Source organism: Hemiscyllium ocellatum, chromosome 20, assembly GCF_020745735.1.
Source record: "Hemiscyllium ocellatum isolate sHemOce1 chromosome 20, sHemOce1.pat.X.cur, whole genome shotgun sequence".
NCBI lineage: Eukaryota > Metazoa > Chordata > Chondrichthyes > Orectolobiformes > Hemiscylliidae > Hemiscyllium > Hemiscyllium ocellatum.
Genome location: NC_083420.1, coordinates 60,016,435 through 60,031,898, shown reverse-complemented (window position 1 = coordinate 60,031,898; position 15,464 = coordinate 60,016,435). Strand labels below are relative to the sequence as shown.

The window sequence follows — 15,464 nt, the reverse complement described above, 5'->3', positions numbered from 1 at the left end:
GCCATCTGAATACAAAGTAAAAGAAAAAAGAAACCAGAAAAAACTGAACCATCAGAAAGGAAACAGAAAAAGTCGGGGTTTGAGGTTATGAATTAAAATTGCTGAAATCAGTACTGAGTCCAAAGGACATAAGAAGCTGAGTTGAATGATGACATGATGTTCTTCATGCTGGTGTTGAGCTTCACAAGAAACTAAATTATAAAACAGAACCAAAAGGTAACAATCTCCAGATTGCTACTTGAGCCAAGAGTTTATTGGCACACGGTTAACAAGATTAAAGGTGTAAACATGTGGCTCAAAGACTGGCACGGGAGAAATGGGTTTGAATTCATGCGAGATTGGCACCAATACGGGGGAAGGAAGGAGCTGTTCCGATGGGGTGGGCTCCACCTGAACTATGGTTGGAACCAGAATCTGTGTGCAGTGCTTATCTGGAGCTGTGGATAAGGCTTTAAACTAAACAATGGGAGAAGCAAGGTTTAATTGCATGGGAAATCATGGAAGAAATTTGAAGAGGGCTCAGCAGAGTATTTTAAAGTTTCCAGAATAAGTAATAGGACAGAGAGCATGGAAAAGGTCAGGAACCTGACCTTCAGATAAGGTTTTTTGAAGCAGCATGTGGCAGACCCCACTAGGGAACAGGCAATTCTGGCTTTGGTGATGTGTAATGAGGCAGATTTGATTAGGGAGCTTAAGGAGAAGGAACCCCTAGGGGGCAGTGACCATAATATGATAGAATTCAATCTGCAGTTTGAGAGGGAAACAACTGAGTAAAGATAACAACATAGACATGAGGGAGGAGCTGGCCAGAGCTAATTGGAAAGGGAGTTTAGCATGGAAGACAATAGAGCAACAGTGGCAGGAGTTTCTGGGAGTAATTCAGAAGGCGCAGCAGGAATTCATCCCAAGGAAGAAGGAACATGTTACAGGGAGGACAGGGCAACCATGGCTGAAAAAGGATGTCAGGGACAGAATAAAAGCAAAAGAAAACACATACACTGCGGTGAGGATTAGTGGGAAGTTGGAGGATTGGGAAATTTTTTAAAAACCGTAGAGGACATTTCAGAATCTAAGACTTTGATGGATATAAAGTGGATACCTCCTTAACCCCTGGGAGTCCTATCATGTAAAAGAAAGGATAGCATTTATATACTTAATATCTTAAAGTACTGCAGTGATTGGAAAAGGTCAACCAAGTGGACCTCATAGAATATGTGTTGAGGCTGTTAACCTGGTCCAGTAAGGGAATCCTGGCTGACAGATATAAACAGGAATGTCAGGGGTTCTGTTCATTCTAGGAGCTGGCTCTGTTCTAGCTGGGTCAGTGTCATACACTATGCACATGTAAATAAAGTGTGACTTGGTGATGGGATACTGGCCTTCAGGGAGTTATTTCAAATACCTTCCAACCACTAAAGTAATTTTGATGTCATTGTTGTAATGTAATCAGACTTGGACACATCAAGCTCCTATAAATGATAATGTGACAATAAGCAGATAGACTGCTTTTTGTAGTGAAGATAAAGAGATAAAGATTGGCTGGGGTACTGGAATAGCTCCTCTACTCCTTTAAGAAAAGGTACCACAGGATTTTTTATACCCACACAAGTGAGCAAATAGTGTTGCAATACAACAGTTTATCTGAGGGAGAGCTCAATGCCCCTTCTTCAGAACAGCTTAGTTCACTGGACGAGAAGCAGAATGATAACAACTGTGTGGGTTCAACCTGTGTGCTGGGTAAGCTCACTGCCCTATCTTCTTAACCCCACCCCTTTCCAGAAATATGATGACCCTCAGCATAAACTCACCACAGATTGACTCTCTCCAGTGAGAGAGTGGGATTTTCCTTTTATTTTGACTGATTTGTTGTGGTCAAGAGCAGGCATGTGACTTTAATTTGTGACTGAGAGGTAAGAGTCCCACAGCTAAAATATCTTGTGAATTGCAGTTGAATTATAAGAGTCATAAAATGGGAAAAGCTAGCACCATTTATATCACACTAAACTTTTTTTTTACTGAACTACACTTAACGGATCTCACTGTTTTCAAAATTAGTATCTCAACTAACGCTAAACTAGACACTGATGTGACATAGGTTCACATACATTAATATCTTGTAAGCTAAATAAATGTTGATGAAAATAACTTGTTAACGTAGCAATTGTATGGAACTGTGAGGAACTATTTGCTTCTCCTGGAATCCACACTATCTCCAGACACAACACAACGATAATAGAAGTACTTTTAGAACTCTATTTAACATTACAAAATTTCTGTCTGAAGCAATTTAACTGTTTGAATGAAGATGGCATCATATTTCCATAACCTTTCCAATTTGAACTGATCTTAAGTTTCTACAATTCAAAGCAGGAGACATTTTAAAATGATGGTTCTTAAGTTTCACTGCAAACAAATTACTAATAGCATTTGTTCAGTTTCAAATTACTATACTCGCCAGTGGTACCTTGAGAACATGAGCTTTTTATTTTCTGAGTATTTTGAACACTCTCTGTCAGACAGATGTTATTGTACATCTGGAAGGCTAAAAAGGAAAGGTCAGGATTACACTGGAAAATATTAGCTCAGGCCCAGCTATAGAACATTCAGCAAGCACAGAAGCTGATAATTGGAAACAGCAGCAGGAAAATCATCACCTTGAGAAACTTCAAAAGATTCATTTTCTGAATATTTAATAGCCAAGAACTTTAAAGACTTTTGCAATGTTCATTTGACAGCAAGAGGCTGAGGATAATTATTCTTGGGAAAGGTAAACTGTGATGAGGTGAATTTGGAGTAAAAGTGAACTGCAGCTGGTAAAGTCTTAGAAGATTTATGGGTAATATGAAAGGTTGGAAATCCCACAAATAATGAAAATTTTTCAATTGAACATGGGTTTCTCCTAAGGTTAAGAACTTATTGCATAGAATATACAGCAGACTAACAGGCATTTCAGACCCACCAGTCCACCTGAGGGGCCTCCACCACAGCCTTTCCATCATTTCTCATTGACGTTTATCAGCATAACCTCGGATTCCCTTCCCTTTCATGTCTTTACCCAGCTTCCACTGTGGGTCTTCAACCAGTCTTGGAGGTAGCAAGTTTCACATTCTCACTAAGTTCCGGCCGAAGAGGTTTCCTGGCAGTCTTTCATCTTGTGAGGCAGTGCTTTGTCAAACCTGTCAAGCCTAGTCTGGTGTGGTTCGGGAGAAACCTCAGCCTCACTAGCTGCTGGAGAAGAGAAGTAGACACGATTTGGAAGTTTTCTCCATACCCTCATGGCCCAGTTGAGCTCCTGGTTTGAGCTTGCCTGTCCTTACGCCCTTCCAAAGCATCAGCCTCTGGAGGTCAAGGCCATCAGCGACTGCCTCCCAATGTCCATGACCTTTGGATCTTGTTTGTGGATGTTGTGAAGGCATGGATGCCTAGCAGTTTGTGTTCAATAGGATATACAGCCTGAACTTATCCTGCAAAAAGGATACAGAGGATATGTCTGAAGTTGAAAACTGTTCAGCCTTTTCTCACTTGCTATCCAGGTCTCACCACCGTAGAGGAATACATTGCAGACATAGGTTTGGTACACTCATAGTTTCTGGTCAGGCTGCTGTTGATCCTCTTATTCCTCAGCACCTTCCAAACCCTTGACCACATCCATCTAGAAGGACAAAGACAGCAGATCCAGAAGAACATCACCTCCTGCAAGTTCCCCTCCGAGCCACTCACCATCCTGGCTTGAAATAAATCATCATTGCTTATCAACATCCTGGAACTCCCTCCCTAATGGTATTGTGGGTGTATCTATGCCACATGTACTGCAGCTTCAAAAGGCAGCTCACCATCATTTTCTCGAGCAGCAAGTAGGAATGGGCAACAAATGCTGGTCCAACCAGCAACACCGACATTCTCTGAGTGAAATTTAAAAAAACTCTCCCTTGGTCATAACAGCTGCAGATTTTCTGATGTATATGTTGATTGTAGCATCAAGTGACTGATGCTGGTGAGTGTGGAGTCAGGTGCATGAATCTATCAATGACATGCAGTATTACTTTGTCTGTGTCGAGAGAATATAAGATGTCAATGTTCTAGACCAGCGTCATCCTTAATCTAAAGGTATGGGATTCAAAGTTTCTCTTCTATTTCAGGTACAATTAATTTCTTCCTGACACTGATGGCCAAACCAAACTCTTTACGAGGTGAGAGAGTCTGTTCAACGTGGATGCACGGTGTTTTTCAGAATAGAATATTAATTTACTGTAAGCACGTAGCAGCTTTCTGATAAGTACTAGCACTGACTCTCCTCTCCTGGATTTCAGATGAACGGTGCTCTGTCATAGAGCATTCATTCATACAGTGCAGAAAAGACCCTTTGGCCCATTGAATTTGCATCACATAACTACCACTAAGAGTGCTATAATCCCAATTTCCTGCACTTGTCCCATATCCTTGAATGTTATGATATTTGAAGTGCGCGTTCAATTATTTTTTTAAAGGTTGTAAGGTTTTTAGCCTCCCTTACCTTCCCAGGCAGTGCATTCCAGATTCCCACCACTTGCTCAGTGAAAAGGTTTTTTCCTAAATCCACTCTGAATCTCCTGCCTTATCTTAAAACTATGCCCTCTCGTGATTCCTCAACCAAGGGGAATAGCTGCCCTCTATTCACCCTATCCATGCCCCTCATAATCTTGTACACCTCAATCATGTCACCCATTAGTCTTCTCTGCTCTAGAGGAAACAATCCAAGCATATCTAGTCTTCCCTTACAGCTCAATTTCTCCAATCCAAGCAACATCCAGGTGAATCTTCTCCATAGCCAGTCTAGTTCTGGTGTGTCAGTTGGCGCCTTCTGTAAATGAACTGAAAGCTGATGACAGCAGTTAGGAGAAGAAGCAGCCAAAGGATTTCAGTTCCACAATGCAAACCTTAGTGTGGATCTCAAAAGATTCAATATCTCATCAGAGCTGACCGCAGCCATCATGTTTCCATGGACAGAGGCGATTGCATTTAGCAAGTTCAGTGGAGAGCCAATCTTCTCCAGAAGCTTAAATGGCATTAGCATCACTGAATACCTCACTATCAACATCCTGGGCGTTACCATTAACTTAAATCTGAACAAGACTAGACAAATAAATATTCTGTGGCTATAAGAGCAGATCAGAAACTAGGAAACCTGCATGGGTAACACACCTCCTGCCTGCCAAACATCTGTTCACCATTGACAAAGCTCAAGTCAGGACAGGACATGTTAGAATTACTCGTAATTCCCATTATCAGAATTGAGCTTCTCTTCCTCTCAGCCTTCCTATCAACAGTCTGGTAACTAGAGGTGTTCCACAGGAATCAGTTTGAGGTCCTCTGTTGTTTGTCATTTATATAAATTATCTGGAGGAAAATGTAGTAGTCTGATTAGTAAGTTTGCAGGTGACACAAAGATTGATGGAGTTTCCGATAATGCAAACAATTGCGGAAGAATACAACAGGATATAGATAGATTAGCGACTTGGGCACAGAAATGGTAGATAAGGTTTAATCCAGACAAATGCGAAGTTATACGTTTTGGAGAATCAAATATAGGTGTGAATTGTACTGTAAATGGCAGCACCCTTAGAAGCATTAACATACAGATAGATCTGGGTGTGGAGGCCCACGGTTCCTTAAAAGTGGCAATACAGGTGGCCAAGGTGATTAAGAAGGAATGTGACATGCCTGCCTTCATCGGCCGGAGCGTGGAGTAAGAGTTCTGTCCTTCTCACCTTCATTGGCAGAAGCAAGAGTTGATGAACCATGTTGCAACTATACAAGACACTTCTTAGGCTGTATTTAGAGGATTGTGTACAGTTTTTGTCATCACACTACCAGAAGGAAGTGGACGCTTTGGAGAGAATGCACAGAAGGTTCACCAGGATGTTGCCTGGTCTCAAGATAATTGGCTATGTGGAAAGGTTAAAAAGATTAGGATTCTTTTCACTGGAAAGACAGTAGCTGAGAGGAGACCCGATAGATGCCTACAAAATTCAGAGAGGCATAGATAAGGTGGATAGTCAGAGTCTTTTTTCCAGGATTGAAGTTTCAATTACAAGGGGCATAGGTTCAAGGTGAGATAGAGAAAATTTAAGAGAGATGTGCGAGGGGAGACTTTTATGCAGAGAGTGGTAGGAGCCTGGAAGGCACTGCCAGAAGAGGTGGTGGAAGCCAACACATTGGTGACACTTAAAAGACATCTGGATGGTTACCTGAATAGGCAGGAAATAGAGGGATATGGACCAAATAAGGGCAGAAGGTTTTTCAGTTTTGTTAGGCCATGATGCTCAGCACAGGCTTGGAGGGCCAAAGGGCCTGTTCCAGTGCAGTACTTCTCTTTTGCTCTTTTCTTCTAATCCCTTTGACAATATTTTTCTTCTTATTCTTCTCTCTCTGGGCTCCATCTCTACCTATCCACTCACTCCTTCTACCACCAACCCTTCTCTGCCGTCACCACATTTTCTTAGCTGCTATCAGTTCTGAAGAAGGGTGAAGTACTTGAAACATTAATTCTATTTTCTTCAGCAATTTCTATTTTTGCTTACTTTAAGTCAGGACGAGTGTGTTAGAATACTCCCCAATTGCCTGGATAGGTGCAGCTCCAACAACACTCAGGAAGCTTGAAACCATCCAGAACAAGTGATTGGCATCACTTCCACAAGCATCTACTCCCTCTACCACCAATGTGCAGGAGCAGCAGTGTGTACTATCTACAAGATGCACTGCAGAAATTCAACAAGGCTCCATTGACGGCAGATTCCAAACCCACAACCACTTCCACCTAGAAGAACAAGGGCAGGAGACACATGGGAAAACCATAATTTGCAAATTCCCCTTCAAGCCACTCACTGTCCTGTGAAAGGAGGTTATAGAATCATCATGACATAGAAGGAGACCATTTAGCCTATCAAATCTACATCAGCTCTCTGTATCCTTTTCCTATTCCCCCGAACTTTACCCATGTAGTCCTACAAATTTATTTTTCTTGAGTGCCCATCTAATTTCAATTTTAAAATTATTGATTGTCTCTAATTATCACCCCCCCCACCCCCGCCGGACAGCGAGTTCCAGATCATCATCAGTCAGTGTGTAAAATGTTCTTCCTCACACTCACTCACCACTAATCCCCACTCCCCCCCACCCCCGCCCCAACACCCTGCAGCTCTTGCTCCAAATCTGAAATCGCTGCTTCATCATCCTTTTACCATCAATTCACAGGAACAGTTTTCTACTTTATTGAAGTGTTTTACGATCTTGTGCAGCTCTATCCAGCGAAGTCCCAAACTCTGACTGAATGAGGTTTGTTGAACCACTCTTCGGACTCAGCAGAGAAAATTCAGGACTACGCCACGTCTCTGAGTTGGATCCCTAACAATAAGAGCTGGGCAGAGACCTGTGCATCCTTAGTAAATGTGAAGAACTCATTCATGATGTCCATAGTACACGAGCGGACATCATGAATGAGTTCTTCACATTTACTAAGGATGCTCCATTCTAAGTAGAAATACCAGTATTGACTACTAAAGCAAAGCCATTTGGAAAGCAGCAAAGTCTCAGAAAAACCCGGGCAATCTGTAGATAAGGAAAAGAAAAGAAAGCACCTGCGACAAAACACTGTTGTCTTCTTTGTAATAAAGGCAACACACCTTGAAAGATTCCCCAAATTTTTTCTGTAAAAACATTTCATCTCCTGATAGATGAACCACAAGTATTTTAGTTTACATAGGAACAGAAGTCAGCGCGTGAAGTTTACTCTGTCATTCGGTTAGACTGTGACTGATCTTCTAAATCACAGATTCATGGAATCCCAACAGTTCTGAAAGAGACCATTCGGCCTATTGAATCTGAACAGACCCTAAGAAAAGCATCCTACCCTATCCCCACATTTCCCAGGGCTAATTTACCTAATCTGCACATCTCTAGACATTATAGGCAATTTAGCATGGCCAATCCACCTGCACATTTTTGGACTGTGGGAGGAAACCGGAGCACACAGAGGAAACCCACAGGGAGAGTGTGCAAACTCCACACACACACAATTGTCCGAAGGTTAAATCAAACCCAGGTCCCTGATACTGTGAGGCAGCAGTGCTAACCACTCAGCCACCGTGCCATCTTTGTTTTTGAGCTTTGGAAACTGAACTCTTTAACAAACATAAATCAAAATGAATATAACAGAAACACCGATAAAACAAATGAGCTCCTTCAGGAGAAAACAGCACACTTGTCCAACTGGAACCAATTGCTCCAGAGTTTGATTCATAGCTGCCTAGTCAAACCTCTGCCTCATCCTGGGTGGGCTAGCCATTGGAACTTCAAACAGAAGTAAAAGTCTTTAACTCATTGCAGGTGGGAGAGCAGAAGAATCTAACTGTCCAGTGCATGAACTGAATAGGTGGAAGAGTAGAACTTTACCACAATGTAAGCAATAAAATATGGTTTTTTGTATCTGAGAATCAGCTTTCAAGGCAGCAGACAATACCACCATATGGTGGTGCTGCTTTCCTTTCTCTTTCCTTCATACATCTCATTTCCTTTCTTTGCCAGAACTAAAACCTTGGAAATTGTTGTATATACCATAATATAGAGTCTGCAACTCATCAAGGGGTAAGCTTACTGCTGCAATCCACTTTAATTGGAGAGATCTAGAGGCTTATTTGGTCTAGTGGGAGAGGAAAACCACTTCTTGGTTTATCTATCAGTGCCTGTTGTATTGAACAAATAGCTTATTACATATTAGCAAGTAACATGCTAGCAATTTATTTTCTAGTTACCAGTTACACTAGTATGATAGACACTGTTACAGAAACTTTGAAGAGGATCTGAATAATAATTCCTTCAAATCCTAAGCTATTCTGCCCTCAAGTCCAAATGACATCCTCATAGTGGGTGGTCCTGAAGGAATTCCTCAGAATTAACCCTTTCAGATCATTAGACTCTTATAGAACAGAATCAGCTGAGTAAGCAACTTCTAAAGAAATTGTATCCCACCTTAATTAGGGAGACCAAAATTGGGCACAGTACTCTAGATCAATGTGGCCTCTAAGCTGCATAATTGTACACACATGCAGCTGCTCCAAGATTCCACTTATGGCGATCAGCACTGATTCACCAATCAAGACACTGACTGCTGATTCTGGAACCACTGCCATCTCCGGAATTCAGAGGCTGAAAAGAAAATCATAGGGAATGCTGCTTCAGATGTACTCTCACAAAGGTTCTGTACAGTTGTAGAAATATTTTTCTACATTTATACTCAATTTGCCTTGCAATAAAATGCAATCGCAATTGCCTTCCTAATTATTTGCTGGTTTACGTGTAAGGTTACCCAGATCCTTCAGTATTACATTATTCAAAAGTTTCTCTCCTATTAAATTCTGCCTTCCTATTCTTCCTGTCAAGGTGGGCAATTTCACATCTTGTCACATTATATTCTATTTGGTACATTTAACCTATGTCACTTTGAAGACTTTGTATTTATGTTGTTATGAAGAGCTGTGATTCAAATTTTTTCAAAAACATTATGTGGCCCCAGATCTTGAAATTTTTAAATAAAGGATACTTTGGTACAGAAAAGGCCCTGTGTACAACAGCAATGATGTTGAAGTTGGATGGAGACTGAAAAACTTTCAGAGACAGTGGTCCTGTTTTTGAGTGGCATGGCACTGCTGCACTTTGAACCGAGAGAGAATTTAATTTGACCTGAGCTCTCCCTCTTACTTTGCAACTTTTCTCAGCAAAGTGTATGAGTCGAAAACGCACCAGAAGCCATCTTTAGCAGTCATGGGGAATTCTGAGAGAGTATTCGTTGGAATCTACCCCATCAGCCAACAAAATTCAGACATTTACAACTGTTCAAGGAACACGCTGCACTGCTAGCAGTTTATTTAAAAAATATTTGGATCACAGCTCTTCATAATAACATAGACACACAACCTTCAAAGGGACATACATACAATTGGGACAATCATGTTTTATCCATTTGGCATTATTTTAATTATTACTTGACCAAAGCATTTTAAAGTTAATGCTGTAGAATTTACAGGGTTTTTTTGACGTGTTTTGTTTTAGAAAGTTATATATCCACATTAACATAATCAAAACTGTTTGTTAATAAATATATCTTTGTTAGAGGAAGTTTGTTTTTGTATTTATTTGTTGTTGACTAAAAAAAAAACCTAGCTAACTTGATGCTTACACGGAACCTGAGATCTGAGACCAATATAATTGCCCATTTCATCAGTTTGGTTACATTTCAAATCTAGCGTGTCCAGTGGAGGAGTGGGATGAGGAAAAGGAACAGTGGCTCCTCCAACCTCAACTGTAACAATAGATAGAGGGAGTAAATTAGACGTTGATATAGGAAGGTGTAACAAGAATTTGCAGGGATGAAGTGAAGGTAAAGTAAGCCTCGGCAACAGAAGGAAGGAAGGCATGAAGATAGCTTCCAGTACTGTCTGTTTATATTGACACTTCTGGGCCAATCTAGACTTTGTTGACATAACAGGTTGCCAACATTACTTATTCCACATTGTGGTGGACCACTGTACATGTATGTAAATATACAAACTAGGCATCATAAACGTGTGTGCTTATTTGTGCCAATAGGTCATATTATCATTTTTTCTTTATTAATGATCAAGTTTTCTGTTCTTAATTTTAGGAAGAATCTTGTTTCGGCATCCTCTTCCGCAATGCCACTTGGTGAAGATCCATTGAAATTGTTATCATTGGCTTTGATCAGAATTGCACACATGAAGAAATTTGGGATTATTTCCTGCTTTACCATATCCCATGCTTTCTTCAGGATATTCATTTCATTGGAGTTTTCACTGGATTCTGGGCAGGTGATTTTCTAATGGGCAAGCTACTTGCAATGAAAGCATTTTAACTTTTTAATTGTACCTTGGTCCATTGGCTGAGAAACTGAAGTTGAATTGGATGGGAGAAAAACCAATTGTATTACTTTTAGTCTTTGAACATTTGGAGTGGGACATTTCTTTGAAATATTTAATGCCACAATATTTGGATTGTTTCAAATAGAAGACATTGAGGCAGAAATGATGACTGTTTGCCGATTTGCCAGTGTCGACATGAAGATAACAATGTGCAAATTGCAAAGAGTGAAATTGATCAAAACTTTATTATATGGTTGACAAGAGCGAGATATCAACATATGTGAGGTCATAAGTGGGCGGCACGGTGGCACAGTGGTTAGCACTGCTGCCTCACAGCGCCTGAGACCCGGGTTCAATTCCCAACTCAGGCGACTGACTGTGTGGAGTTTGCACATTCTCCCCGTGTCTGCGTGGGTTTCCTCCGGGTGCTCCGGTTTCCTCCCACGGTCACAAAGATGTGCGGGTCAGGTGAATTGGCCATGCTAAATTGCCCGTAGTGTTAGGTAAGGGGTAAATGGGTTGCGCTTCGGCGGGTCGGTGTGGAGTTGTTGGGCCAAAGGGCCTGTTTCCACACTGTAAGTAATCTAATCTAAAAATAAGTGGTAGCGCAGTATCGTAACAGGACATTTGTCAGACAGGAATGTGAACCTGAATAAAACAAATGCATTGCTATTACCACAGAGGATGGACTGGTGGCCTAGTCAATTTGCAGAATAGAGGAGGTAGACTGAGCAAGCAGAGTGGAGGGAATAGCAATAGAGGGTCAAATGGAAGCCAGACAGGTTAGACGGCGTCCAGGGAGAGTCAATAAGAAAGAGAAAAATTCAAAACATATATATATTCGTTAAGAAATCAGTGGTCTATTAAAAAAGGAAATTCAAGACAAGAGTCAATGGGTATAGGCAGGGAATCATACATGTAAACACCATTAGGCATGATATTAAACTGTTTGTGAACATTGACAATTTCTTTTAGCTTTCTGTGCTCAATATTTTTCATCCCTTTTGCAGCAGAGTAGTCTTGAACAGTACCACTGAGGCCACAAAGTCATAAAGTTACACTGCAGTTTTTTTCAAACATCTGAAGCAATTGTTAATTGCGATTTCTGTTGTTGGGGGGAAGTGATAACACAAGGCTGAAAACTAATTCATTGTAGATAATGAAAAAACAGCAAAAAGAGGAAGGCAGTTCAGGGGCTGAAAAATTATCAGCTGAAACATAACCACTACTGAAATTCACTGTACATTCCTGTTGGTTAGAAGGGAGAGGCAGGGCTGTCATGAGGCCCAGAGGAAGGAAGACGATTAGTGTTTACTTGTTCTTTGACAGGATGTGGACGTCGCTAGCTGGGCGAGCACTCATTGCCTTCTTGAACTGCTGCAGTCCTTGTGGTGTGAGTAGACCCACAATGCCATGAGGGAGGCAATCCCCCATGATTCTGACCCACCAGCATTGAAAAAAAAGTGATATACTTCCAAGTCTGGATGATGTGTGGATTGGAGGGCAACTTACAAAAATAATAAGAAATTAAATAGTTCATACTGTTTCAACCAGAGAAAAAAAATTACATTGCGTGTGTCACCCAGGCAGGATGAATCTATAACAAGCAAAATATGAAACCCTTTACATTTAAAATTATAAAAGCAGCATCAAACAGGAATGGGTGTGACAGGAACTACAATAAGTTTCATTGTGGGCATATTTCATTTCAGCAGTTAAAATGAAAAACCTTTCACGTGTCCATGAATTTGATATGCAAACACTCAAACACATATGAATTCAGACATACACATGATGGAATTCAATGCTTTAACAAATGTAAGCATTCTACTTATGATACTTAGAATTGACAAGTTCCTTAGCCTAGGAGAAAGTGAGGACTGCAGATGCTGGAGATCAGAGCTGAAAGATGTGTTGCTGGAAAAGCGCAGCAGGTCAGGCAACATCCAAGGAGCATGAGAATCGACGTTTCGGGCATAAGCCCTTCTTCAGGAATGAGGAAGGTGTGCCAAGCAGGCTAAGATAAAAGGTAGGGAGGAGGGACTTGGGGGAGGGGTGTTGGGAATGCGATAGGTGGAAGGGGTTTAAGGTGAGGGTGATAGGCCGTAGAGGGGGTGGGGGCGGAGAGGGGGTGGGGGGGCAGAGAGGTCGGGAAGAAGATTGCAGGTCAAGAAGGCGGTGCTGAGTCTGAGCGTTGGGACTGAGAAAAGGTGGGGGAAGGGGAAATGAGGAAGCTGGAGAAATCTGCATTCATCCCTTGTGGTTGGAGGGTTCCTAGGCAGAGATGAGGCGCTCTTCCTCCAGGCATCATGTTGCCATGGTATGGCGATGGAGGAGGCCAAGGACCTGCATGTCCTTGGCAGAGTGGGAGAAGGAGTTAAAGTGTTCAGCCATGGGGTGGTTGGGTTGGTTGCTGCGGGTGTTCTGTCTTCCCAATGTAGAGGAAGCCACATCGGGTGCAGAGGATGCAGTAAATGATGTGTGTGTTAAGGTGCAGGTGAATTTGTGACGGATATGGAAGGATCCCTTGGGGCCTTGGAGGGAAATGAGGGGGGAGGTGTGGGCACAAGTTTTGCATTTCTTGCAGTTGCAGGGTGAGGAGGTTGGGTTGGTAGGAGGTGTGGACCTGACAAAGGAGTTGTGGAGGGAGTGGTCTTTCCGGAACGCCGATGGGGAGGGGAAGGAAATATATTCTTGGTGGTGGGGTCTGTTTGGAGGTGGTGGAAATGACGAAGGATGATACGATGTATCTGGAGGTTGGTGGGTGGTAGGTGAGGACTAGTGGGGTTCTGTCCTGGTGGCGATTGGAGGGGCGGGGTTCAAGGGCAGAGGAGCGGGAATTGGAGGAGATGTGGTGGAGAGCATTGTTAACCATGTCTGACGGGAAATTGCAGTCTTTGAAGAAGGACGCCATCTGGGTTTAGCCTAGTCGTATTTTTTTACTGAATTGATTTATGTTCCTATGTTGGGGAAATGTTAGATGGAGAGTAAAATCAACCATGTTCATGCTATTCTCCAGTGACAACTCTTGGAAGAAGTGCAAAGTTGAAAAGTGGGTAACAACTTGATAGCCTTGGCTCCTTATCCAAACTCTGCAGTTCCTAATCATTGCTTAGACTCACATCCGTAGAAGATCACTCAAATAACAAGGCTGCCAGGAATGAGCAAAGGACAGATACTCGGAAAAGATACACAAACAAAAAACTGAGACAGGAGGGGAAATGACCATCTTTTCCTCTGGTTTGAGGAACTCCAGTAAGAAACAAAAAGCAGCTGATAATGCTATCTCCTCTGACCTTCCACTGACCTTCTCCTTTTAGTGTTTTCTTGCATTTTCTTAAGCATTGCACTGTACTAAAGGTCACAATCTCATAATCTACTTCCTCTTTGTTCATTCACTTTGACAGGTGACTTTTAACTGAGTTACTCCATCAATATCCAAACTGATCCTGTTCTGCTTATAATCTTGCAACATGTATACATGGCTCAACTTCATTAACAATTTAAATTTAATCTGAAAACTTCTTTATTTCTCTAAATTAATGCAGCAGAAAGGTTTTTATACCTCTTCACACGGTGTAACATTGTGAGAGAAAGGTGTCCGATTTCCTAGCAGATCAGCCCCTGATCTGCCACTGATCTTTCCGCTGTTCTTCTTTATACTGCAACCATCATCGGGCAATTCCAAAAAGGAATCAAAACATTTACGAAGAATTTTTTGTCATTCCATGTACTCATTTGGAAAGGCAAGGACTAATTAGGGATGGTCAACATGGCTTTGTGCATGTGAAATTGTGTCTCACTAACTTGGCTGAGTTTTTGAAGAGGTGACAAAGAAGATTGATTAAAGCAGAGCGGTAGACATTGTCTACATAGACTTCAGCAAAGCGTTTGTTAAGGTTCTGCTGATAGACTGTTTCGTAAGGTTAGATCACATGGGATCCGGGGGAGCAAGCCAACTGGATACAAATTTGGCTTGAAGGTGTCAGTGCTGGGTCCACTGCATTTTGTCATTTGTATAAATGATTTGGATGTGAATATAGGAAGTATAGTTAATAAGCTTGCAGATGACACCAAAATAAGTGGTGTAGCAGATAGTGAAGAAGCTTATCTCAGAGTACAATGGGATCTGAATCAGATGGGCTAATGGGCCGAGGGGTGGCAGGTGAAGTTTAATTTAGATAACTGTGAAGTGTTGCATTTTGGTAAAGCAAAACTTATACAGTTAACGGTAAGGCCCTGTGTTGCTGACCAAAGAGACCTAGGGGTACAGGTACATAATTCTTTGAAAGTATAATTTCAGGTAGATAGGGTGATGAAGAAGGTAGGAGAAAGTGGGTACCGCAGATGCTGGAGATTAGAGTCAAGATTAGAGTAATGCTGGAAAAGCACAGCAGGTCAGGCAGCATTGAGGAAAATCGATATTTAGGCAAAAGCCCTTCATCAGGAATGAGAGTGGGAACCTCGAGGGTGGAAAGCTAAATGGGAGGGGATGGGGCTGGCGGGGAGGTAGCTGAGAGTGCAATAGATGGATGGAGGTGGGGGTAAAGA

At 41.8% G+C, this 15,464-nt stretch overlaps 1 protein-coding gene and 1 long non-coding RNA gene across 3 annotated transcripts in view; one reads left to right on the top strand and one right to left on the bottom strand.

Moving 5' to 3' along the window:
- The window catches only part of chst12a (carbohydrate (chondroitin 4) sulfotransferase 12a), a 178,026-nt gene that overhangs the window by 97,166 nt on the left and 65,396 nt on the right, over nt 1–15,464 (bottom strand). The window lies entirely within an intron of this gene.
- LOC132825546 (uncharacterized) overlaps nt 4,143–15,464 on the top strand; it is a 32,897-nt gene continuing 21,575 nt past the window's right edge. Inside the window, exons 1-2 of the long non-coding RNA XR_009645792.1 lie at nt 4,143–4,190; nt 10,679–10,862. This is a non-coding gene — a long non-coding RNA (uncharacterized LOC132825546). The remainder of the gene's footprint in view (nt 4,191–10,678; nt 10,863–15,464) is intronic.